General features: G+C 42.4%; 1 protein-coding gene and 1 long non-coding RNA gene across 21 annotated transcripts in view; one reads left to right on the plus strand and one right to left on the minus strand.

Annotated features, from left to right (window-relative positions):
* The window catches only part of ANKRD44 (ankyrin repeat domain 44), a 340,062-nt gene that overhangs the window by 81,578 nt on the left and 230,928 nt on the right, over positions 1 to 27,556 (plus strand). The window contains exon 1 of one of the 16 annotated variants that reach the window (XM_077885634.1): positions 27,317 to 27,440. The exons of 12 other annotated variants lie outside the window; for them this stretch is intronic. The gene's annotated coding sequence lies outside the window, so the exon portion shown is untranslated. Of the gene's footprint in view, positions 1 to 27,316; positions 27,455 to 27,556 lie in introns of those variants that run through there. 3 more of the 16 variants (XM_077885636.1, XM_077885637.1, XM_077885638.1) reach the window with 3 other exon arrangements.
* LOC144305842 (uncharacterized) lies at positions 119 to 16,297 on the minus strand. 5 transcript variants are annotated; one of them, XR_013372861.1, is made up of 4 exons: positions 16,088 to 16,297; positions 11,437 to 12,265; positions 1,758 to 1,852; positions 119 to 994 (listed from the first exon to the last, which is right to left on the minus strand). It is a non-coding gene; the product is annotated as an uncharacterized LOC144305842 (long non-coding RNA). The 5 variants fall into 5 exon arrangements; XR_013372860.1 differs by having other exon boundaries at positions 120 to 991; XR_013372862.1 differs by lacking the exon at positions 1,758 to 1,852 and having other exon boundaries at positions 122 to 991.

Raw genomic sequence — 27,556 nt, forward strand, 5'->3', positions numbered from 1 at the left:
CATGCCAGCCAACCCACTCATTTAACAGATGAGAAAACTAGATCCTACGGTTGTTAAATAACTCTATCATACTTTTATTACCGCAAAGGATAAAAATCTCAAGGGTGCACCTGAGGAAGAGCAAATGAGTGATTCAGAACCATTATTGCTTTGCTCAGAAGTGGAAAATAGGCTCTTCTGGATTGGTTACCCAGCCATTTTCCTATTGCTTAATTTCTCAATTGTTTTACACAACAATTTCAAGTGTCTTTCAGATAGGGAGTGGAGTGTGCTATTTTTGCTGTCTCCAAGAGAGTCTATTATGTCATTCAAGAACATACTAGTCTTTCTCTGATTGAGTCACTTGAACTTTGGTGGGCCATGATGACACCAACATTTTGTATGTTAAAGAACACCAATATGTTCCCCCATTGAAATCCATTTTGGAAGCATTCCAGCCTTAGTGAAAGCCTGATTATCTGGAAGATTTTAGAACCTTTGAATAAGGCCCTGGTGGTGTTGACATCATATCTGATACCCTGGATCTTTCTTTGTGTCCTTATGGGTTTTGATTGTCTGAAAAACACATGAATCAGTCAGGAAACAGGAGGTAATTGTGATTATTTAGATAACCTAGTAACATGGAAGACAATTGGGTCATGAGAAAAGTGTAAAGTAAATGAAGTGATCTCTCTTCGTCAGCACCGCACCAGGCTTGCTTGGAAAATAGTGATGAGAAAATAGTTAAAACTCCTTCTTCATCTTCTTGCTCCTTTTATGGGCTGGTGATTTCATAGATCAGCCAGCTTGGCCTTCTTACTTGTGATGGTGGTTGAACCTCTTTTTATCTTTTTTTTTTTTTGGCCAGAGGAGTGATTTTGGTTGTTTGTTTTTCTAATAGTATGCTTGCTCAGAAGCCAGCCACTAGCTGCCTTAGGTTTCATGCCATTTCAGGACAGTACGATCGAGCATGTTTCCCTGAAGTTGATGCTTGTGAGGACAGAAGTGGTTTCTGCTGGAAAAAGGCCAGAACAGGTAGTTATGTAGGGGATGATGTTAGTGCAGCATGGAAAGTCTACTCTTTCCCAGTCATAGGTGAAGTACACCTCTATTCAGTGTCTTGGAGAGAGGGCACCCTTGATCCCCTCCCCAAACCCCGTCGATTCTGAAAAAAGAACTCTGACTGGTCAGCCTGGGTCATATGCCTGCCCTGGTGGTGAGTCCAGCTGCAGAAAATTTTCTAATAAATTGTTTCATCTGAATCACAAGGACTTAGGAGGGTCAGTTCCTAAACTGGAGGGAGGTAGAACAGACTAAAAAGTCAAGATCCTTTGGAGAGCAGGGATTAATTCACAGTAGGTACTGCAAAGAAATTTGTTGGATCACTGATAGGAGGAGCCACCGAGGAAATATTTGCTGTTCACCCTAAGTGAGTGACTTTTAGGGCGAAATATCTACTCATTTCCTCCGTTGAATAAAAGTACCATTCTTCTGTATTACAGATTGGGACAGAAATTTTTGAAAACCATACCAGATACGCTATATATGTAATATTATATATATAATATATAAATATATTATTTATAAATAATATAATATATATATTATATATTTATTCATGAGAGACACAGAGAGGCAGGTGCCTGTGGGGAGCCCTATGCGGGACTTGATCCCAGGACCCTGGGATCACACTCTGAGCCGAATGCAGATGCTCAACCATTGGGCCGCCCCTGTGCCCCGACACACTATATTTTAAATGACAGTTTTGTACTCTGTACCTTCACATGAATCTTCACAGCAGCCAAAGAGACAGGTGATTTCCTTTCCATTTTACAGATAAGGGGACAGGTCCCAAAGGGTCAAGTTTCAGAACCTGCGGAGGGCAGAGCAAACCCTTGAACCCAGGTCTGTTGTGATTTTTGTGTTCTGTCTTCCATACCCCAGCTGCTTGGGAGAAAACTGGCAGATGCTGCTGTTACTCAAGGCTGTGAGGTTGAATGCAAATTGAGAAGGAAATGAGGAGGAAACAACGTCATAAATCCTGGCACAAAGTTTAAGTCTTTTAAAGGCCTTCAATATGTCACGGCTCTTAGGATCTCTCCGTTTGTTGCCACGTAATTAGGCCCAAAGTCTTAATTGCAGGTTGATTTCCAAAATGGCAGGCCCCTGTGCCAGTAGGATTTATGTGGAGACATTTACTTTAATTAAATGGCTACTTAGTGACAGGCTTAACATATATCTTTGAAAGTACCAGATTTTTTTTTTCCAGGTTGTTGATCAACCATGAATGTGAATGCATATCTTCCTTACTAGCAATATATCGAGATGTTTATTTCAGTTAATTGAAGCCATCAAAAATTGGGAAATTTTTTTCTCTAATGCCTGACTTTAGGGATGGGTTAAATTGGAAGCTATGGATTTCCTGCTTCACACTTTCCCATTTTGAATGTTCAGCTGACTACCAGTGCTGGCTAACCTCCTGCACTGAGACAAGCCCAAGCTGCCAGAACCTTGGGTTTCTGTATCCTAGCCAATGCCACACAAAATAGCCTTTTTTTCTACCAGAAGCAAGAAAGAGCTTCAGGTGAAAAATTGGGGCTGGCTATTTACTTCTTAGTGTTTTTCAGCAAACAGAGTAAATTATGTGCCAGCACATTTTGCTTAGATATACTGTATCAAGCAAATGTGGGAATTTTTTTTTTTAAGATTTTGTTTATTTACTCGACAGAGCGAGCAAGAGAGCTAGAGAACACAAGCAGGGGGAACCACAGAGAGAGGGAGAAGCAGACTCCTCGCTGAGCAGGGGGCCTATTGTGGGGCTTGATCCCAAGACCCCAGGATCATGACCTGAGCTGAAGGCAGACGCTTAACCTACTGAGCCACCCAGGTGCCCCCAAACATGGAAAATTCTGATGAGGAACTTAAGATGAACTATAAACTTGCTTTTTACATGCAGCTATCAGTTCTTTGAGTCCCTGAATTCTGGTTTGGCCTAACTTTGAGCATCCATCCAGGAAGGAGCCTTCGTGACCTGCTGGTCTGAGGCTTTGTTTCTGCTATAGCCATTGATGCCATCTGGCTTCTGTGTCCTAGTTATTCTTTAAAGATTCTATTAAAAATGTAATTTCAGGGTGCCTTAGTCCATTAGGTGTCCGACTCTTGATTTGGCTCAGGTCAGGATCTCAGGGTCCTGGATTGAACCTGATGTCAGGCTCTCTGCCCAGTGGGGAGTCAGCTTCTCCTTCTCCCTCTGCCCCTCCCCCGACTCACGCATGCCCTCTCTTTCTTAAATAAATAAACCTTTAAAAACTGCAATTTCATTTAGTCATCTGTTTTTGCGTTTTGTTTTTATAGTGTTTCTTTCTCTCCCAACTGTATCAGAGATTGATATTAGCCATAAAATTTAGAATATATGCAAGGAGAAAGTAACTCACCTGTAATGTAATCACTAAGAGAAGTACTACTGACTTGTTGATATTTTTCCTCTGTTTTCTCTTGATGCTTGCTTATTTATGTATGTGTACAAGTACTTCAAAGCACAGATGGGCTATTCTTGTATTTTTTCTTCCCGCAACCAAAATCTTTTTGCATGTTTGCAGGTCTGTCTGTGTGCCAGGCTTTGCTCTCTTGGATGTGCTTTTGTTTCCTTGTTTTCCCGCTCTATTGCAAACAAATATATCTCCAAGTCCTTAAAAATTCTTTGAAACATCATTTTTTGATGGCTGCATAATATTCCAACCTATGGATGTGCTCTATTTTACTTCACTCTATCCTTAAGATTAGATAGTTAAGAAGTTTCCAGTTGTTTTCTGTACTAAACAACCCCCTGATAAATATCTTAAACATGAATCTTTGTGCTCATCCTTGATTGTTTCCTTGGGGTAATTTCCCACAATAGTTACAGGGATAAACAAGGTGAATATAGGTGTAGTTCATTTGCTGCATCCTTCAGCCGCTGACTCCATCTGATTCTTTGGTCCTTTGTCCTTTAAAGTGGCTTGATTTTTTAGAGTGATCCTAAAATTCGCATGGCAATAAAGAAACCTAAAATATATTTTAGAAAAGGTTCTATACTCCTGAAGATACAAATACTTGATTCCTTAAGGTAACTGTGGTTGAGATATGTATCTTTCTAACAAGGAATGAAAGAGTTCTAAGCTTGTTTACTCAAAAAGTCTAGTAAACCAGATCATTAAAAGTGTTAGAACTGTCTTATTTGTGAAAACTTGCAGTTGGTTTAAATTGGCTGTTTAGAGATTGTGTGAATCAGTCGCCAAGAGCTTGGCAATGCGCAGGTCCAATGCCATTATTTGCTCAATAACAGCTTTATGCTTGGGCTTAGCATGTAAGGCTGATAATTGAGGCGTGATGAAACTGCACAGTGCTCAAGTGTATAATAAACCTTGCTTAGCTGGAATAGAGAAATATTTACCAGTGCTCTGCTAATGAGCTGTTCTTTATATCATTTAATTAGCTGGATTTATTTTAGCTAAGGTTCAATGTGTTTAATATATTTAATAGAGGTCTTGAAATAACACGTGTTGAAGTCAATGAGAAGAAAGGCAGAAAAATTTCAAGCGGGCTTTCTGTGGAATAATCACCATGCAGATATTATTTGGGTTCATCTTAGAAAAACCAGAAAGCTGGATGGGAGATACAATGCCAAATATAATATTGTCTGTATTATAGACAGTTCTTTTATGGACCACTTGGGTAAGCAGATGTACAATTTTCTCCTTTGGAAAGTACTCCTTATTCAGCCTAACCTTGTTTTCAGTGATGTACCAGATTGTGTTGGGGGGTACAGTTTACTGAATGACTATTTTTAAGTCTGTATATGAGGCATAAGTCATGTAGAGTCAAAATTATCCTTAAGAATCCCTTTGGAAGGCTCCACCTTAGAGTCCTACACTATCTCATTGAGGCCAGCATAGCCAATTTTGCCTGCAGAGTTGGAATGGATTGCTGTTTCTCTGAACACCAGATAAGCAGTTGGCTTGTGTTTGGGGGCCAACTTGTATGAAAAATATGTTTCTTTAAACACTAAAATCCCACTCAGCTCTGTGAGATGTTCACACTGTGAAAAGCTCACTGCAGTGAGACCAAGGGAGCCCTGGAATCGTGTTTCCTTCTCTTCTCTTCTCTTCTCTTCTCTTCTCTTCTCTTCTCTTCTCTTCTCTTCTCTCTTCTCTCCTCTCCTCTCCTCTCCTCTCCTCTCCTCTCCTCTCCTCTCCTCTCCTCTCCTCTCCTCTCCTCTCCTCTTCTCTCTCTCTCTCTCTCTCTCTCTCACTTTAGGGTATGAGGTCACTGAGTGGGATGGCTGGCGTGCATGCGGGTGTGTGTGTCCCTGCCTCCCTCCCCCACAGTGGGTGGTACTGGATTCTTTTGAGTGAAAGCATGTGTTATGTGACACCACAACAGTTGCTGTGATGCAGAAATTTTACCCATGTAGAAGTTCTTCTGTGAGACTCTACAGTGACCTTATTGGCTAACACACATAAAAGTAGAGTGGAAGAGGCAGGGTGAATCAATGTGTTATTTTGAAATTATCCTATAATAATACTATAATGTTCCCTTCTCTCCACTCAATGAGCATAGGTTTACTGAGGGCCTACTATGTGCTAGGAGTTAGAGACACAGTGGTGACCCTGTAGACGTGATACCTTCCCTTCTGCAAACTATGGTCTTGGTAGTTTCCTGAGAATTTGCCATTGCCTAGGTAACGATGGACTGACTGGAGAATCATTAGACCTATAGAGAGTTGTATATATTTGGTGCATGACGTGCTTATTTTGGGTTCTTGATTTGGGACTGTATGGTGAAAATAGTTTCTTTGAGAACTATCCATTATCCAAACTCACATACCTACTGGCATATATAGAATCCAGCCTTAGAGCTCAGATGACCTTCCTATCTCATGTCACTGTGCTCTCTCACTGGATCACTGTCTATCTGGTTTCAAACTCCTGGCCCTAGTACTGCCGATCCCTGGCATCTTCTGTATCCACTATTACCAGCACCTCCTAGTTCCAGTTCCTCATTCTCAGGATCTATATGCCTGCCTATAGCTAGCTTCCCTCTTTCCCCTAAATTAGTGGTGGCAGGGTGTATTTGGGTGTGTGTGTGTGGGACAGAGAGAGAGATTCAACAAAGTAAATTCCTGTGCATGAGAGTTTACTTTTGATTTTTTAAAAAGATCTTATTTATTTATTCATGAGAGACACAGAGAGAGGCAGAGACACAGGCAGAGGGAGAAGCAGGCTCCCCGCAGGAAGCCTGATGTGGGACTCGATCCCCAGACCAGGATTACTCCCAGAGCCAAAAGCAGATGCTCAACTGCTGAGCCACCCAGGTGTCCCTACTTTTGATTATTAATCGTTCATCACTAGAGTGTTGGTCACAAAATTAAAGAAGAAGACACAGTGATTGGTGTTCCTTTGGTTCATTGGGTCTCGATCTGTTGACCTTTCATGGGGCTTCCTTGTGCTGTGTTCTCTTCTCCTTGCTGTCTCTCACTCTTCCTTTTATCTGACTATGGTTTGCAACCTGCCTTTCTTAGTGAACACTTAGAACCTCCAAAGTTGGTATAAAGAATCTCACGGTGGGATGGAGCAGCAGAATCGGATGATCCTGACTTGGTCGAAGATTCTTGTGTCCTTCAAGATAGCGGCCCTGAAATATGGCAGGGTCTGTAAAATTCACAGGATTAACACCTTTTATCTTCCCAGATGATTAGTTTTTTTCAACAGTCAACTAAAAATATTATTTTTACCTCGATGCAAATATGGATCTCTTAAGGCATACACTGTACAATTTATGTGAATTTTAAGTTAAAAAGTTATTTTTGAGTCAAACATCCAAGGGAATAATTCACTCATGTATTCTGTTACAAGTACTTTGGAGGAAGAGTTTAAACAGGACTGGTTGAACCCTGGCTCCTTGGTTAACTTATTTGAGATATGTCGGAAGCATACAAGGCATGTCGGTTGCCTTCCCTTCATGCTTCCCACTTGCCTGAGTTATCCCCTGTGTTATCACTCAACTGAAGGGGCACAGTGAAGTGCATATCACACTTCCACATGCTTGCCTGTTCAACAAGTGCTGCTGACATTGCTCCTGGGTTTCACTGGACCTGCTCAAAGCGTAGGCCCTACAGTCCCTCAATATTGAGGGTGAATAGTGCAGGACCAAGTGGTGAATGGGGAGTGGCTGCAGTCTGACTTCAGGGCATGAGTGAGAGGCATGTGCTTAGAGAATGGGCATAGGCTCCATCTGGTCCGTTACCCTCTCCTGGCACGCAGGTGCAACATGGGGCCTACATAACACAAGAGGCTGGGTGTAATCCCTGGGTGAACCCTACTGATGAAGCAGGACAGGATTAGCTTATAGGCTACAGCAGATTTTGCTCTGGACACTTTCTGTTCCATCAAACTCCATCAAAGACTGTAGGAGGACATTTGTCCCTCTAACCTTTCACTTTCCTCTCCTTGGAGCTGAGGCCATACTCAGCTTCTGTTTCTGACTTCCTTTGAAGCTGCATCTCTCCATAAGGGAGGAATGAAATCTGAGTCAAAGGAAGCTGACACTTGCCATTCCAGTTCGTAGCCCCTGACCCCCTAATCTCTCCAAGGCAAGAAGTTCCAACAGGTGGGGTGATCCTTCGCTCTTAAGGTCTCTCTTGCAAGAGGAGAATTCTCTTCCTTCCTAATCTCTGGAAGAAGGCTATCGAAGAAGATGGACATCTGCCTTATGGAACATTTCTGAGTGTGCCAGGTCTGTCTCTGATGCCTTCCCGATGGAGCCAGCTCAATGGAATGGGAGGGGCACAAGCTTTGGAGTCAGACAGATCTTGATTTGGATCCAACCCCCGTCCCTCGCTAGCTTTATAGCACTGGTTGGGTTCCTTACATTGCAGAGCCTCATTTTCCTCATCTGTAAGAGGGTGATGTGAATATGAACTCACCGTTAGTGGCAAGGAAGAAGCAAAATAATGTATGAGAAGTGCTTGGCATGTAGTAGCCACTCAATAAATGCTCCTCATGGCTGCTCTGCATCCCTGAGCCTGGCGAAAACACCTAGCCTCCCCCTTGCTGGTGATCTCTATTTAGGAGTCAAGAAACAAAACCAAACCAAACCATAAACGAACTATTAAATAATTCTCTGTAAGATGTGACTGATGATAATCTTCTAACTCAGGTGACTTCAGCCTAAAGGGGAAACATTCACTTAAAGGGGTTTTTGTTACTAAGAGAAGTCTTTTAGGTGGCAGGAGTTGTTCCCACGGTTTCTGAGCAGACTGTGCTTTGGCCCTGTTCCTCCAAGTGAGGCCCCAAAGGAGCCTGTGTCCCAGCAGGCCCTCACCTCCCAGCTGCGGTCCTGTTCTCCCTCTCTCTGAGACAGACTCATGCCCTGGTTCTTCATTCTCCTGACTCATAAGGCAACTTGGTGCCATGGGCAGAGGCAGCAGGCTTATCTGTCTATCTTACAGAAAACAGAAGCAGTTGTTTTATTTTAGCACTTTGCCTCTTCTAAAAGCTGTTCATAGTGATTTCCATAAACTATTCCAGTTCTTAGCAGAAAATAAAATTGTTAAATAAAAGACCAATCAGCTTTTCATCTTTGTACACGACCGATGGATTGAAGTGTGTTGAGAAAGCTCCTGAGGTTGTTTCTGTGAGATAGAAGAGAGTCATGCTTGATTAGTGATGTCTGCAGAGACACAGCAATGAGAGTGGCAGCTCTGACTGCGTATTTGTCACGCTGTTCTCCAACTCTGCAGCCACTGGTCTGTCCATCATTTCTCTCTTCACTTACCTTCCCACTTGAGAGCAGTTGGGAATCAGGGTGTTTTCAAGCCAGGTTTGCTCTGGTAATGATGTAGCAGGTTCAAAGTGTGATGCCAACTAAAACTTGTTTTCTTTGGTTTTCTCAACATTTCATCTTTATCCTGTTATTAGTGTCTGTTCACAGGAACAATTAAGAGTTGTTATGAAGTCAGGGTTTTGGATCCCAGGATCCATAAACAGTATCAGGATTTGATTCATTCAAAGAAACCGGTCAGGACATCTTGCCTTTTCATCTCTGAAGAGCTGTGGGCATGTGAACCGTGGACACAGAAATGAATTACATTTACGAATCACTTAAGCAACACAAAGCAAAGAGCTGTCTCTGATGGTATTGGCTGTTGTATCCATTTTGCCTTTATTCTACATTTCTCTTTCTCAGATAGCCTAATGGATGAATCACACTGTGTTCGGGGAGGGAGAGAGACAAACAGCCTGGAGAAAATGGGTCATTTAAGTGGGGTTTTGGGTAATTCTTCTCCAAGGTTACATTAGAACCCATTTGAAAGCATTAAAATGAAAGCTTTTCTTAAAAACTAGACCCCTGGTGTGTGGCCTGGCCTCCCCTTGCTCATTCATCTTTTTCCCCGCCCCGAAACTGAACTAGTGTTTGAATACTGAAAGCTACCTAAAGCTTTGCTTTCCCTGCACTCTTCCCCTTGGGGGGCGAGGGGAAGGGGAGGTGGGGCTGATAGGATGGGTTTTGCTGAGAGCTAAGGAGAAATGCCTGTGCCCTCTCTGACCTGCATTTGGCCCAGCACTGCTGGCGTGTTTGTGGGTGTGGGGGTCAGGGGGTGGTTATCAGCACTGAGCATTCTCCACTAGGGCACCTGTAGATGGGTTTAGGTCACACCTTGGCGTTGAGGGTCTTCTGTGGAGCTGGAGAGAAAATATCTAAAATGCTTAATAAATCTTAAACATCTCTTTCAGCATCCAGAGTAAAATATACATTTAGAAAGCCTGAGGAAAGCAATTTTTTAGTTTGGCAATACTATCCAAGATTACCATAAAACCATAGCCTAATAATGGCAACAGAAGCCCCCACCACCAATTGGCATCTTCTCTTCTTCCCTTGCTGTACAATTTAGAAAGGGAGGAGGGGGACTTTCCAACTTGACTTGTAGGAACCTGATACATTTTGTAGAAGCAGATTCTGTTTGGAGGCCGGCTCAAAGTGCCCAGGGCATGTATGCCTCTACCTTGTATGTTTTGCTCTCATTTGCCAAATGTAGAAGTTAGGATTATTTGACCATGTGGGATCCGACTTCTTTCTTTCTGTGACATGTTTGAGAAAGCGGATTTTGACTCTGTGCTACCAACCCACGGGTATGGTCCCCTTTGCTGGTGGGCCGGGGAAAGGTGCAGGACGCACTCATGTTGCCACCATCAGCGATGGGTGGTAATTACCTGAGCTAGTGTTGTAAGAGCCGTGTTTCAAATGAAGAGTTCATTTTCTGATGTACTTTATCTCCTTGCTGACCAGTGAGATGCTGGCACGATAAAGATGAGAGGGGTCATCTGAGAGGTCACAAAAAATCAGCTCTAAAAGAGAAGCAGCACAATGTGCCCTCCCCAGGCACAGCTGTTCAATCAAGGGTGACTCTTACACTGGGATCAAGCAGAAGAATGAAAAGAATGTTGTGCCATGACTTACACAGCGAGGGCTCTGGTAAGAATGTCCTGGCCTCACCGGTGACCAGGGGCTGAGACTGAAGTGGAGGCTGAGGATCAGAGCCCTGGGAGGCCCTTCCCTGCCTGTTGCAAGGCTCTGAGGAGGAAGACCCTTCAGGCACCTGCTGCCTGCCTTCTGAGTCACGATTCTCCTTTTGCTTGTTCTGTGGTCGGTTTTTGGGTGAATCCAAACTCATTCCCAAAGCACCTAGCTACTATCCCAAATGCAGCAAAAAGAGTTTGCCTTTCATTTAGCGTGAGGCCACATTTAGTAAGGTTTTAGTAATTCTTCTAGTTCCTTAATTTAATAGCCCATCTCCATGTCTTTTTTAATCAGCCAAACATTTTTGTTTGAGGACTGATGAGTGAAAACGTAGGTGAATTCTTCTTACTTTCCGTGAATGAAATACACCGACAGCAAGCAGTCTGATTTACTTTCTCATATATGAATATTAGGAAAGCGGTTCGGAGGAGTACTTGCTTTATTAGGATGTAACTTTTCAGATTTATTTTATGGGGCTCTTACATTCAGAACTGATGATAGAGGACGGAGAAGCCGGCCCCCTAACACCCTTTACCACCTATGTGTTATTGAGAACCTAACCAACCAGTGCGCTTTCTCTATATTATTTAACCCTTTTCAAAGTACTTTCCACAAATACCTATTGCCTAGCAGAGAGCAAACCCCATGACAGCAGGGACTGTGTTTCTTTTTGCCCGTCTTTGTATGGCGAGCTCCAGCAGAATGGCCAGGAGTAGCAAGGACTCTATAGTATTATTTACTGCAAGAAGGAAGGTGGGGGGGGGGAGGAAAGAAGGGAAGGAGGGAGGGAGGGGGATAGTGTGGGAGGGAGGGAGGAGAGGAGAGACATCATCTCTGCTTCCCAGCATCCTCCCTGCCACATTTTTGTGCAGGTGACCATCACCTCTTAGCTGAAATTACCTGCCGCAGCCGTATGGCCTCCCTGCCTCTTGTGGGTCCTGCCCTGCCAATCCATATCCCCATCACAGCTGGTCTGATCCTTGTAAAATATGATTCTGAAGAGTCACTCCTTTGTGTTAAGCTTCAGCTCTTCCTGTTCCTCTTGGGATAAATGACAGAGTCTCAGTGTGGCACAGAGGGCTTGGGGCTCTGTTCTGCCCACCTCACCGGCCTCCCCATCTTGCTTCCCATGCTTCAGCCACCCCGAGTTTCTCACGCTTGCTCACACATGCTAGGCTCCCTCTGGCCTCTGGGCCTGTAGATGTTATACCCTCAGCCTGGAGTCCCTTTTTCCTTTTAACCGAATTTGATGATCTCTCCTCCTGGAAGCCTTCCCTGATGACACAAGGCCAGATTGGGTGTCCTTCCTGTGCAACCCCCTAGTTCTCACTGTTACTTTTCTGTTTCCCTCACTGGATTCCAAACATTCTCGAGGCTGCAGACTGTCTCTTAATCATTGCCGAATCCTCTCCACCTAGTGTAATGCCCCGCTCATCAGAGGCACTTGGGATATATTTATTGAATAGGTCAGAGGAGGGCAATGTGGTATCATTGCACTAGGCTGTAATCTGGAGCCAGAAAGATCTTCTCAGTGGCCGTATTCAAACTCCCAAACTTTAGCTTCTCTCCCTGGGATGAAATGGGATGGAAGACATTGCTTCAGATCTCATGTGGTTGTTGTGAAACTTCAGTGAGATGAGATAAAGAAAGCATTTAGTGGAGAGCCTGTTCGGTAATGAATTCCAGTAAATTGCTCTTTCTTTCTTCAATCTCTCCTTCTCTTACCTGCCTGCAAGGTTAAACCATGAATTAGAATAGTGGAATTCAAAAAAAAAAAAAAAAAAGAATAGTGGAATTCCAGCATCAGATTCAGAGATTCAGTGGTGTTTCTAAACCACCTGCCAGGCAGCTGAGACAGTTTTATAAAATACACACTCCTGGGCCTCACCCCCATGGTTCTGGGATGGGGTCCAGGAATCTTTTTTTTTTTTTTCCTTCAAGTTTCTGGTGCTCAGCCATGATGGGGAATCTTTGACCTAGTCCCAACTTCTGACCTAAATTAAAGGAGGAATCCTGCTTATCAAACCTTTGCTGGAACACCCGAGGGATGGGCACGTCGATACATTTTGAAGTCCCTGCTTATTATTGGGCAGCCGCTCTAATAGAAAGCCCTCCCTCATTTACTGGGCACAATTCTGCTTCCTGACCACGCCTAGCCTTTAGATTGATTCTCCCTTCCAGAGACAAATAGATTTAAGTGCACAAAGCCTTTCTTTAGATATTTGAAGTTGCTATGTCCCTTCGAAGGTTTTTCTCTTTGAGGCTAAACATCCCTGTTCCTATAAACTTGAGTTTGCTAACTGGCGCCTGTGGGCTACATCCGGTCCACAGATGTGTTTTGTTTGGCCTGTGGTTTGAAGAATATTGAATAAGTTGCCAAGGCTTAAAAAAATCAGGGCATTTCACTGAAATGTCTGGAGCTCTGACATGTCTTGAAAACTCAAAAGATCAGGAGCCACAGTTCCAGCTTTGGGTGGGACATCAATTCTCCTGAAGCTTGCAGTCTTAACTGTTCCATAACATTGTCTAGCTCCTGCCACTTGCATCATGATGTCACATGCTTTTTAGGCCTTGCATTATTCTTGTTATCTTTTCCTATCTGTGCTCCAAAGTGTCATCTGATCTCATCTTTTAAAAAATTGTTTATTTTTATAATCATAAAAACAATATTGAATAATAATTTAGTATTTAACAATAAAGACAGTATTATAGAACATTTGGGAAAGGACAGAAAAAATACAAGACGGAAGCTCTACCTGCCAATAACTTTGTTCATCATTTTTATAAATGTCCTTTCCCTCTTGTTTTTCTGTGCATGTTTATATACTATGAAGCCGGGATGACACTGAAAATAGTTTCATACACTCCTTTTCCCACATTTTCTGCATCTTATTCAAGTCCCCCAAAGATCAATCATAATATCTAAAATATTCTGTTTTAGGATTGTAACTTTTAAAAATTTTGGGAAAATAACATGAAATTGACCACGTGAACCACCGTGAAGTGTATCATTCAGGGCATTTAGTACGTTACGGTGTTATGCAGCCATCACCACAACCTCACTTCCAGAACGTTTTCATCACCCCAAAGGAAACCCTCTACCCTTGAAGCAGTCACTCCCTATTCCCTCCTCCTCGCAATCCCTGGCAACTACTAATTTCTTTGCTGTCATGATGAATTTGCTTAATCTGGGTATTTCACATAAATGGAATCATACAACGTGGGGCCTTTTTGTGACTTTTGTGGCTTCTTTCATGTAGCATAATGTTGTCAAGTTTCATCCATGTCATTGTGTCACCGGACACCATTCCTTTTTCTGGCCGAATGCTATTCCGTTGTATGGTTATACCACATTTGTTTCCAAATATTGTTCCAAACAACATTTGGGGTGTTTGTACCTTTTGGCTGTGGGGACAGTCCTGCTCTGAACTTTTGTGTACCACTTTTGTTTGTACCTCCATTTTCAGTTCTTCTGAGCATTTCTCCAGGAGTGGAATTTTTGGGTAATAAGGTAAATTCCATGTTTAACTAATCGAGGATCCACCAAACTGTTTTCCACAGTGACTATGCCACGTTATACTCTTGTCAGTAATGTTCTTATTTCTACATGTTCTCACCAACTCTTATTTTTTGTTTTGTTTTGTCTTAGCCATCCTAGTGTATCTGAAGTGGTATCTCTCACTGTGGTTTTGGGATTTTTATAGGGATGGCATTGAATCTGTAGGTTGCTTGGGGCAATATGGAAATTTTGACAGTATTAATTATTTTGAACTATGAATATGGAATATCTTCATGTTTTTTAAAAAAATATATTGTTCATGAGAGACAGAGAGACAGAGAGAGAGAGAGAGAGAGAGAGAGGGAGAGAGAGAGAGAGAGAGAGGCAGAGATGGAGGGAGATGTAGGCTCCATGCAGGGAGCCCGATGTGGGACCCAATCCCCAGACTCCAGGATCATGCCCTGAGCTGAAGGCAGATGCTCAACTGCTGAGCCACCCAGGTGTCCCTCTTCATGGTTTTGAATTGCATTTCTCTAATGATTAATGATGTCGAACATCTTTTTATGTGCCTATTGGCCATTTTATTTTATTTATTTATTTTTGTTTTTGGATTTAAGTCATGTAATAACGTGGGATGCCTGGGTGGCTCAGTGGTTGAACACCTGCCCCTGGCTCAGGGCATGATCTGCAGTCTCAGGATCGAGTCCCACATCAGGCTCCCTGCCTGGAACCTGCTTCTCTCTCTGCCTTCCTCTCTGCCTTCGTCTCTGCCTTTCTTTCTCTGTGTCTTTCCTGAATAAATAAATAAATAAAATCTTTAAAAAAATAAAGTAATAATATACTTAGCTTTGACATTGATGCCTTCCTTATCTTTACTATTACAAATATTGTTACTCTGGCTGTCTTTATATAAAAGTTGTCTATATATCTAGTTATTTCTATAGGATACCTTCCTTGAAGTAGGATTGTGGGATCAAAGTGTAATATTTATTTTTTAAGATTTTATTTATTGGGGCACCTGGGTGACTCAGTGGTTGAGCCTCTGCCTTTGGCTCAGGTCATGATCTTGGGGTCGTGGGTTCGAGTCCTGCATCAGGCTCCCTGCAGGGAACCTGCTTCTCCCTCTGCCTGTGTCTCTGCCTCTCTCTCTGTGTCTCTCATGCATAATTAAATAAAATATTTTAAGATTTTATTTATTTATTAGAGAGAGAGAGAAAGAGAGCGTAAGCAGGGGGCAGAGGCAGAGGGAGAGGGAGAAGCAGACTCACCTCCTCAAGCAGGGAGCTTGATGTGGGGGTCCATCCCAGGACCCTGGGATCATGACCTGAGCCAAAGGCAGAAGCTTAGCCAACTAAGCTATCCAGGTGCCCTCAAAATATAATAATTTCTAAGGTGTCAATGTGAAGGATCAGATTCAGTATGGCATGTTTGAGGAGCTTTCACAAGTTGCCGGGAAAGCTTCCTCAAAGTGCCTGTGCTTGGATTGTGATCTCTTGACTCGTTGCATCAGACTCATTAGAATGGGACCCAATTTCCCAGTAGATTCTATTCTGCAACCCAGCTGTGAATCATCCATTAGCCAAATTTCTTTTGCACCCAGACCCAGGCAGGTCTTCCAAAAAAAAAAAAAAAAAAAAAAAAAAAGGTGCTTTAGAACTGCATACTAGTGATTATCCCAGTATTCTGACCAGTTTCGAGTGGATTGGTCCCCTCCTTTCCCTGCTGTGGGCAACATGACTGATGGCCCTGCTGCTCCCACCGGGTGAGCTTACCATCACCTGGACCCATCGGTAGGTTTTTTTCCTCATAAAATCTGGTCTTCTCCTTCTTGTCCTAGGGGAGTTGATAGTTTTGAACTCCTCTTTTCTGGCGAGGAAACAGGTTTCTCCTAGCTTTGTTACCTGCCATTCCTATCTAACATCAATTCATCAAGGCTCAAGTAAACCCAAGTGTCTCTGCTCCTCAGATAATTTCTCTCCACTTCCCTCATTGGACTCGTTTTGACGTTTTTGATTGGTCATGACTCAAGAGGAGAAATGTAGTTGTGCATACCAATTGAACTCGGAACACTCTAGAAAAGAGAAACAGGTCGCAACACGTCTGGGCAGGCTGTTTCTGTCCCACGAGACCCTGGTTTTACTGCCTTTGGCCAAGCCCCCAGTTCCATCTCTGAGAGGAGGAAGGGCAGCCAAAAGTTCCCCTTAGTCAGGACAATGAGACCGTGATCTCAAAGGAACCATGATCTTATTTTGCATTTTAAACCACTGGAATGTTGTGTGTTGACTGGGCAACAGTTGCTAAGTGCTTTGATGTTAGGTGTGTGTTGCAGATTCCCAAATCTAGATTTGACCTGGAAGGGCACCAGTGGGGTCTCCATACCATTTAGAACCTCACAAGGAGGTTGGTGGGGAGAAGGTAGTGTGGAGTCACCAAGAGAGGAACCACCTCGTTATGCTCAATCAGGCACCAAGAGGCACCAGGACCCAGTCTCAGAACTCAGTTGCCTTTGTGGTTGGACTGGTGCAGCAGAGGTCGAGGGCTTCCCCCTCACCCCAATGCTAAATAAAAACACATAGCAAATTAGGTTTTATTGAAAGTCAATAATTCCCTCTCCTTATTGAAATCCCTTATTTTCTGCAGTATGACTGTCAAGATTATGTCTTTGAATTTAGCATTCAAGTTAACATCCTGGGAGTAAATCCGGTTTTCCTAAAGTTTAAAAATTACATTGAAAGCTAATTTTAGACCAGAAACATGCTTAGTGGCCCTGCTGTTGTCACAGAGTGAGCTTACCATCACCTGGACCCATCAGTGGGTTTTTTCCTGATAAAATCTGGTAGAAAAAAAAAAGAGAATTATAGACTTCCTTGTGGTGCCGCCTCAGTTAAAAATTACACGCAACTTTTAAATCTCAAGTCTTTGGGATAAAAAAATGCATTACTTTTCTTATGCCTAATTCATTTTCAGAACTTTCTCATAGAGCTCCCTATACACAGTATCCAGGCATGATATGTATCTGGGAACCCTGAGCTCTCAAATCTTATTTACCAGTATGATGAAATTTATAACATATTATTAAATATGGTTTATATTTAAATGGACTTCATAAGTTGCAAATATAGCACAGCAATGTCGAGTGGAAGCCCAACGCGGTCGTGGCTGGTTTATCAATATCAACAGAGTTTTCGATTCTTAAAAGAACTCAGATTTTGGTTGAATCACAATCACTTAGACTTCATTATTACTTTCTTCCATGTTGTTCGTGTTATTTTCCAGATGGACAGGAACAGTGTAAATGACTGCTATTGTTTAAAGGGGACAAAACAAGGTGGGGTGTGCAGTGTGTGTGTGTGTGTGTGTGAGACAGTGTGTATGAGAGTGTGTGTGTGTGTGTGTGTGTGTGTGTGTGTGTTGGCAGGGGTGGGATAGGGCATGAGCAGGACAGGAAGGGAGAGATTTGGAGAGTTTAAGCTTATGCTGGCTGCAAGTAATGCATTTTAAGTCAGCATTAGTGTAGTGCTTGGAGGCAGTTGGGCTTGGGATTTCTTTCTGTCTTTAAGCAGAGGCTGGATGGGGGTGGCAAGAAGGTGAGAGAAGCTGCTTGGAAATGCAGTGACTTGGAGAAGGAACTGCTTCTTGTCATTCTCCTGAGCACATAAGTGTCTAAAGTCACTTACATGGCTCACTTGTCACTCCGAAATACAATTTTTTTATTGTCCATTGATCTAAACCATCCTCTGGCTTTGTTCAAGTCCCGCCTCCTTCACAGATACCACCGACTTCTCAGCTCTTTTTGTTTCTCCTTCCCCTGAATCAGAGAAGGCCCCTAGAACGTGGAGGCTCGCAGGAGCTCCGAGCTATCTCTCGGGTCTGTCACTGTGCCCGAAGAAAACCTGGTGTCCCTTTGGGTGAAGTGCATGGGCCACGGGTCGGGCCTGTCTTACCCAGTTTAATTGTTTCGAATGGGTTAGGCTTATTTCCCCAGTTATATTTGGCACTCCCTGAGGAAGGGACTATGTCACACATTTCTTTTGTATATTTTATAAAAATAGTATATAGTAGGTATTCAGAAAATGCCTTCAGCTCTGGTAGCACTTTTCTCTGAAGTGCACCAGCCAGGACAGATCCTGATAGAAGCTCGTTTGTGGCAGCACAAAGTAGAAACAACCTGAATGTTCATCCAAAGGGGAATAATAACATATATTGTGATATATCCATGTTCTGGAGTGTTATCTAGCTCTTAAAAGAAATGGGTTAATCCTGACCCTGGGGGATGTCCTCAATATATTATTGTTTTTATCAGTAGCAAGAAAGGGAAAGAGTAAATCCCACCTTTGTGGTAACATTGTGACCTCCTCCATCTAACTCTATTTTTATGTCTCAGCAGGAATCATGTGGAGGGGTACACATTAAGCTGTGAACATTGGTGGTCGGAAAGGTTATTAAGTTTTGGGGTTTTTTAGATTTTATTTATTTATTCATGAGAGACACAGAGAGAGAGAGGCAGAGACACAGGCCGAGGGAGAAGTAGGCCCCCTGCAGGGAGCCCCACGTGGGACTCGATCCCAGGACCCCAGGGTCACAGCCTGGGCCCAAGGCAGCCGCTCAGCTGCTGAGCCCCCCAGGCGCCCCTGAACACTTCCTTTACCTTTTCTTTGTATTATTGCAATGAGACAACCACTAAGACCAAAGCCCAGCAGATATAAGAGAAAGAGAACATGAGTAGAGGTGGGTTTTTTGCATTAGAAGGTCCCTTTCCCCCGAATACTTCTTTTGACTTTTCAAATTCAGTAAGATTAAAAAAAAATAACTGTCATTCTTTGATGAAATTTTAGAATTAGGAACTAAAGCTAGCGTTATACTTAGCTTAAGTTTTGTTTTCAGCTCATGGCATAAAGATAAGTTTTCTTTTCACCCAGAACCTCGACTCCGAAGGTGGCAGCCGAACCAAAAGCCTTGGTGCTCTGGTGTCTGGGGGGTGCAGGGAGCAGGGGCAGGTGGCACCGACACAGGAGGGTGGCCGCGTGGGGCCTCGGAGCTCCCTGTCCCAGGGCCGGGCGGGCAGGAGCGCAGGCCGCGTGGGAAAGGAAGGGGGCCCGCAGCCCGGCCTGAGCTCCTCGGCCCCGCGGCCGCGGGGAAGCTGGCCACCGCACCTCTGTTTTTATTTTCATTTTATTTTATTATTTTATATTTTATTTTATATTTTATTTTTCTACTGGAGTTTGATTTGCCAACATATAGCATATCACCCAGTGCTCATCCCGCCAAGTCCCCCCCCAGTGCCCGTCACCCAGTCACCCCAGCCCCCCACCCACCTCCCCTTCCACCACCCCTTGTTCGTTTCCCAGAGTTAGGAGTCTCTCGTGTTCTCTCCCTCTCTGATATTTCCCACTCAGTTTCTCTCCTTCCTCCTTTATTCCCTTTCACTACTTATATTCCCCGAATGAATGAGAGCATAAGATGTTTGTCCTCCGACGGACTTACTTCGCTCAGCATCGTCCCCTGCAGTTCCATCCACGGCAAAGCTCATGGTGGGTGCTACCCTTTCTGATGGCTGAGGAATATTCCACGCACACAGAGACCGCAGCTTCTGTATCCATCATCTGTGGGACACCGAGGCTCCTTCCACAGTTGGGCTACTGTGGACATTGCTGCTGTGAACACTGGGGTGCAGGTGTCCCGGCGTCTCCCTGCATCTGATCTTTGGGGTAAATCCCCCGCGTTTCTGAGCAGGGCTAGCTCTTGCTTCCGCCAGGACAGGGAGAGCCTATTTGCCTTTTGCTTCACGTTTGGGCGGCCAGCAGGATGCTGCTCTCATGACGGCGGCCTCGCCATCCCCAGGCCTCTCGCCTAGACAGGCATCGAAGTCGCCTAACTTATGACACCACTCTGCCATCCTTCCAGCTCCTCATGCAGCTCGTTTGCAGAGATTGTTCCAAAGCACACCATGTAGGTCACGCTCCTCGAGAATCATGCATGAGTCCCCAGTGTTACAGAGGAGAGTCCCAATGTCTTAGCCCGGCATTCAAGGCCTTCTGTAATAGGACCCATGTCTACTGCTCAGCTTACCTCACTTGATTCACGCTCCAGCTGAATGAAAGTGTTCCTGTGTATGCTCAGTCCTCCCAGCACCTGTTCACAGCCTTCTGAGGTAGGACCACCCACTTCCCATTCTGTTTCTACCTGTTTAAACCCTCTCTCAGGTTCAATATTTATCTCAAAGGCTACATCTTCCAGGAGACCAGATGTGATCACTCTCCCTTCTTCATGTACTTCTGTGCTCTTTGCCTTACACCCGGGTTATGTATGCTCATTTATTTCCTCCTTACAGCTTGGTGACTCTGTCACTGACTAAACCAGCTCAGTGTCTGAATTTCTTATGCTTAGTAGATTTCTTAGGTTTAATCAGTCTTGATTGGATTGATTTGAATATGATTGGTATCTGAAACACACCATATTAATATTTAAAAAAATCTTTCATCTCTTGTTGGCAGCGTGCTATGCAGAGAAATAAAGGAAATATGAACTGTGTTGGTGTTTCTGCAAGGAAATATGATGTGACCATCCTTTTTTTTGGGGGGGGGCAAAATTTCCCATTTTATATTATCTAATGTTTTTCAGTCTTTTGGACTCCTCTTTTCCTGTCGTCTTATCATTTCCCTTTGACATCTGTTACTGAATGTCCTTGCCAGGACATTGGATAGGGAAATGTAGAGAATCCCTAATAGATTTTCATTCCTTGTGACCTTCCTGGTTTTGTAGGCAGAAGGGGACCCCCCAGTCATCTCAGGCAGAGGTCTGGTCTAATAGAGGTCCTGGTCAGCGCTTTGCCTTAGAGAGTGTTTTGAACAACCGGGTTTGGAAGGTGACTCAGCTTCACACACCTTTCCCTAATCCCCCACCTATGGAGAGGTGGGGATTGTGACAGCTTTCTCTCTTTCTAAGGAATGCATATGGATTTCAAAGAAAAAGAACTACAGAGAGGAAGGAGAAAGTTCAAGGGGGGAAGTTCTCATGGCCTTTGGAATGACTTGGTTGGGCAAAACAGTGGCTTTTGAAAGAATCCAGGTTCTAACAAATTTCAGACAAACAGAACTTGAAGTTCACCTGAATCATGAATTATTTCATGTGGTCGAGTTAATCTGTAGATCTCATGGATGGTAACTCCATCCCTCTTAAATATAGCAAGAAATCGCCATCTTCCTGGTGAATGCCTTTTAGTTTTACACATTGATTTTGTTGTTATTTTTTGTTGTTGTTGTTGTTATTTTTAAATTGATTTGCTTAGCTTCCGATGTCTAATACTCCTCAAAAATTATAATTACTCTAGGTCATGATAAAATATTACTGTAGAAATGAATAATTTTCTGTCACATTTTTTTTCTGGAGGAATACTATTTTACTGTTGTCTTTCTTATGGTAAGGGAGACACAGACCAGATATTAACAAAAGGTTGTGTTGTATGATGCGTCCTAAACTGAGAACGATTCTGTTATGAACAGAAAAATAAATTACACTTCATACACTTAATACATTTATTACCCGGAAACTCTTCTGGCTGTATAATTTTTCCCCACAGAGATCACTAAAATGGCTTATATTGATTAACATTATCAAATTACCTTTCATATTTGAAACTACATGAATTCAACGTCCTCTAAGATACAGTTATACAAAGAATGTAACCAAAACTAAGATAGGAAATAAAACTTCTGTAACAAGTTTTCAAAACAGGAAACTGTTGTAGAGATGCATTGTTGTTCTTTCCCTCCCTCCCCAAAATTATACTGATTTAAGTATTTTCTGTTAACTAACCTCTTGGATCCATTGTGCTCTTGTTTAAATTAACTCTCTTTAAAAGTCAGCTCCTGAACACTATTTAATTAACTTAGCTAAAGTTTTGATTTGATCTCAAGTCATTTGAAACTAGACAGAGTGAAAAAAGATGTGGGTAGTTGGCAACAGATCCCAATAAAAATATGGCATTTGGCAGAGCATGCCTGTCTTGTTTTGCTTTGCTTTTCTCTTTATGGATGTGGCCTATTTTTGAAATGCTATGATTTAAATTCAGGGATCAAGTGACAAGTCTGACAAAACAGAACTGACTTCAGCAGAGGTTCTGTGGGGGAGAAATGGAAGTGTTCCAGGAACTGAAGGAAGTAACCTCAATTTCACCTGGAAACATTAGTGTCTCGAGGGCAGGAGATTCGGGCTATATATAAAAAGTGAAGGAAAGTGGCCAAGATGCTGAGCCAAACCTGCATCCAGGAATAGAGCGGCATCAAAGAACTGACAACAGTATCTGTTGTTTCCACCGTGGCCCCTGTAAGTAGCAATCAGAGAGCCTGAAAATATAGGAAAATTGGAAAGTTCTTTCCTGTGATGCCCTGGATTGTGGCAATTGTCTTCCAACTGGGTTCTCTTCTCTGGTGCTTGGTGCACGTCGTGTTTGCAAAAACTCTGTGTTGTTCTCTTGCTCAAGATCCCAGTTCCTGTTTGCTCACAAGATTGGGTTCAAACTCCTTCTGCTAGCATGATGCTCCCTCCACCCAGTTATTTCCTTTTTGAACCCTTTCATTGGCTGCTCCTCAATATGAAAGATTTACTCTAGTCTTACTCTTCAAAAATCTAGGTTAACCTTCTCCATATTTCTAACCTGTGCTGAGCCCCTACTTTAAAATACGTTGTACCTCTTTGTTTTGCATCTTTTGGCAAGATTGTTTTATTGTTAGTTACTTTGTTGAGAAATATATACACGTATTTGGCCACTGTGTACACACACAAATAAGGTATAAATATACACACAAATAGAGAGAGAATATATATGGTGACTGTTTTTCCTTAATGAGTCATAAAGTATAGACTGTTTCTCCACAAGAAGTATGTTGACACTGAGGCTGAATTTCTCATACTGAATTGTATATATTTATTATCTATTCACTATATTACATTGTGTTGTGTCATATTGTATTATATTGAGATGAGATGTGAAAGAAAGTAATGAACCAGGAGAATCAGGAAAACTAAATTCTAGTCTCAACTTTGCTACTAACAGGTGAATCTTTCTACTCACCACACCCTCCCTCACCCCCCGCCTTAAAACTCCAACCAGGGGCTTGATCTCCTTTATGACCACCAAAAAGTCATGAAGGAAAAGTATTAACTGGACGCATTTATGGTAGCCTTCAGTAGTAAAATTATGATTTCATGTCCCATCCAGTGGACATGAGCACGTGTCACCTTTTGATTAGTCAAAGAGGGATGATCTATTTTTCAGGCGAGTTGCTATTATTTTGGTACAGTAGATTAGACCCCTGAGTACAGAGAGGTTGGGCAACATTTTTGAGGTTGTCCCATGTAACAAAGACCAAGTCAGGCTCAACTTGACTTTTTGCTCTTCTGCCTGTAAAAGCCTTCTCTGCCAGGATGATGGGCCTCTCTGCTTTAGAGGTGGTGTTGAATGGCTCATGATCCTAACTCAGTTTACTTGCTCTGTAACTTTTTTGGAAAATCCCTCCAGATCCCTTATTTTTCCTTTTGTAGGATAAACATAAATATTCTTGCCTGTGAAAGTCTTTGAGTGTGTTGATTCAAAGTCAACCCTAATCACTGTTTTTATCGAGTGCATACCAGGTGCTTGCATATATTAGGCCATTTCTTAAACACATCCCGTGAAATGGCTCTAATAGACCCCGTTAATAGATGAGGAAAACTGTGCCTGGGATTTAGTTCCAGGTCAGTCTGCTATCAGATGTTAATTTCCATGCTGTGGAAGAAAAAGAGAGTGGGATCTCAGGGCTGTAAAAATCAACATTGCCTCCAGATTTCAATTTAACCGGTACTGTTGTTTCATCATTTCCTTTTACTTAATCTTTTGCTGCTGACTTGTAGCGAAGTTGGCATGCCTGGGTTTCTTTTTGCTTTGGGTGATCTATCTTCTAGGGAAGGTGCTAATCAGCAGTATGATAGAGTAGAAAAATAGCCATGGAGGATGTCAGGAAAGGGAGGTGCAACAAAGGATATATTTTTTTTAAAAAGATTTTATTTATTAGAGAGAGAGAGAGAGAGAGAGAAAGCAGAGGGAGCAGCAGAGGGAGAGGGGAAAACAGGCTCCCCACCAAGGAGAGAGCCAAGGAACCAGGGAACTAGGGAACCTGAGATGCAGAGCTCAATCCCACGACCCCAGCTGGGATCATGACCTGAGCGAAGGCAGACGCTTAACCGACCGAGCCACCCAGGTGGCCCAAGGATAGATGTGTTAAAGACTGGATCATTGGTCCCTGAATAACTGTCTCATGGTCTATACCTACTGCTACTTCATTTCATTTCCATATCCTATTTTCATTTTGGAAAAGGTTTGATAATTATTTTTTTTCATTTTCTGACTATCGTTCTTTTCTCGTAAGTGTAGAATATAAGTATAGAGTTAATAAATAGTGACAAAGAGGCTGTGACTGATAGTTGGGATTTTGTGCTTTTGTTTTGCATAATAATTGCAAATAATTGGAAATGTTTCAGACATTTACTCCGCAGATATGTAGTCCTGCACTAAAAAAAATGTTTATGAGGATACACTGTATTTTGTACAGTTCTTAAGGGAAACAGATTCTGACTTTATGATCATCATTATCTTTCTGTGATAGAGTGAACTTCTTCCCAAATAAAGAGTGATCTATATTCGGGAAGCACTTAATGGCATCCTTTCAACAGATCACACAGCAGGACCCACATAAATAGAGCTAACAAGTTTTGTCTATTAAATCTAGTAGACTCGGACACATTTTTATTATCCTTTGGTAAAAATGCAAGTGCTGCCTCATACAATAACCACTTGTTCCCTAATGAAGTGTTTCAGCATGTTCGTATAAGTTGATGGCTTCATATGGCTAGATTATTGCTGCATCAACTATTAGCTTCTAATAACATGCTCCCATCTTGCTTTGATGACCTACTGTACTCAGAATACTCAAATATGGACAGATGTTTAAGAATATTATTTTTTCTTCTTGGCTATTGCTTAATTCCCAACATCCACTCCTGATTAGAATCTAAGATGTTTTCTTTCAGATGTGGAGTCTTTAATTGCCCAATCTAACCAGAAAAAAAAAAAAAGACAAGCAGCATGCCAGGAATTTGTATTGAAAAGCTGGAGCATCTTCTTTTTCAGACTTCTTACTGTTGACCGTAGTCTCATAGAGGCTGAACCGCAGCCTCTATCAGTCTGCTTATCTTCCAAAGCCAATTTATTCATAAAGAACATGCGGCTCCAAGAAAGGGAATGTGAAGTACACTATCTAAGGTTTTAGTGACAATCAAATTGATGGGTTCATTAGGGGACTTTGGAGGGGGACCCATACCCCACTGCAAAATGGAATAAGTACTCTACACTAGCTGCACTCTCTCCATAAAACCTGCGATGGGCTTTACTCTTAAACTAATGGCTTGTCTGATGCCACCAGTAGCACTTTTTAAAAGTGGAATTGAAGGAATAGTTGAATTGAGTTTTGTAAGTGATGAAAAGGATACTTTAACACCCAAGTTTTAGATTACATTATTCTTATTTCCTAAAATCCTGGATCCTTGGGGATCAATAGAAAAGCTTTGTTTTTGTTGCTTTTTGTTTTTTGTTTTGGTATGTATGTAATGTGTGTGTTCACTTATTACCAAGAACTCTCTCAGAAGCTTGAGTTCTTTTAGGTCTTGGCTAAGTGGATCTTCCAGCAACCTTGTCTTAATTACCCAAACAGTTCCTCTTATCTCCCAGGTAACAAGTTACCATCTCGCTCCCCCTAGTGGAATTGTAACTCTACTTCAAAGTTTAGAAATACTGTATCAATACACACTTAATCCAGTGTCTTATTTTTGGAAATCAGATATTTTCCCGATTTACTTTCAAAGACCGACAATGAAATAAAAAATATGTTTGATGGGCTGATAGGGGATATAGGTAGAGAAAGAGGCCTTTGATGATAAATTTTCAGTTCCTAGTGTTGCCAAGGTTAGCTGCATGATTTATGATGGCTGCTAAATTCAAGGGTCCTTTCTGCTCTGCATTCTGTCTTAGAGGGGTCCATGTCATCAGCCTGCAGACGGTCACCTCTAGAAGGCAGCTGTCCGTGCTCCTGGTAAAGATGGTGGAGTACTAATAGTTGGTGATGCTGGAAGACAAAGACAGGTCCCATCTGAATATTGAGTCCCACTTATGCCATTGGTCAACTATGCTTCTGCCTTCTTTTTTTTTTTATTTTTTATATTTTTTTATTTATTTATGATCGACAGAGAGGGAGGGAGAGAGAGAGGCAGAGACACAGGCAGAGGGAGAAGCAGGCTCCATGCACCGGAGCCCGACGTGGGATTCGATCCCGGGTCTCCAGGATCGCGCCCTGGGCCAAAGGCAGGCGCTAAACCGCTGCGCCACCCAGGGATCCCTGCTTCTGCCTTCTGAATCTATTTGAGGGGTTGTGCCAATGTCCACAGCACATGGCACATGGCAATCATTTCCAGTTTATACTTGCTAAGCATCCTAAGGAAATCTTAGTAATTGACACTGAACTTATTGCATACCTGTCTTCAGAATTTCAGTTTCATTGATAACCAATGGTTTCATTGCATTGGAATCCTTTTTTTCCCCTGCCACTGTTTGTCTTTCCCAACTTTGACCCTTGTTATGAGTTTGTATTTATTCAACTTTGTACCTTAATGCATACATAGCACTGATATTTTGCATTTGCTAGTGTTGAAGTGTATGAAACTTCAAAAAGAAATTGCTGTACATACCAATGTATATACTCCATTCTTTCACAGGTGAGACTTTGCTTCTAAGCTTTATCAAGGTCAGGGCAAACATCATGACAGATATAGTGGTTGCCAAATTAGTGGTTAGTAGAGTATAAGTACTTGCTACTTATGAGCAAGAATATTGTGATTAGAATGTTCCTTCTTTCTTAAAATCATGTAATGGAGGCAATATTTAGATGTATATTTTTTCCAAATATTTATTCTCAGGTTAAGTATTTACTTAGGGGAAAATAAAATGGCAAGATTGGATTAAAGTCCCAACAAAAAGGAATGCCAAAGTGCTCTCTAGGTATATTTTTTTTTGGAAGAGTGTAGGAAAAAAAGAAACACCCATAATGTGTGTGTGTGTGTTTTAATATTACTTACTAAAGAGTCACAGTAATTTAGTTCAAGAATTACATTTAAGCAAACACACAGCTTCTGTCTAGCAAAGCATGTATCTATGAAGTTCTGATTTGGAATCCTATGATGCTTGGATTCACAGCTGTGAAGACAGTGATGTCATAGTTGGTAACCCGGCCCCACTGGGGCCGAAGATATCCATCTAGCAAGACTCGGGGCTTGGAGAACAGGCACTTTTCTCTTCCCAAGGGAGTGTGAGGGATTTGTATGTGAATCAATGTGTGTCTCTGTGTATACAGGCATGAGTGTAGATACAATTATGTATATGTATGGGAAAATGTATGCATGCACATGTGGGTATATGTATGTATATATGTGACC

The sequence above is a fragment of the Canis aureus genome, chromosome 36 (assembly GCF_053574225.1).
Source record: "Canis aureus isolate CA01 chromosome 36, VMU_Caureus_v.1.0, whole genome shotgun sequence".
Taxonomy (NCBI): Eukaryota; Metazoa; Chordata; class Mammalia; order Carnivora; family Canidae; genus Canis; species Canis aureus.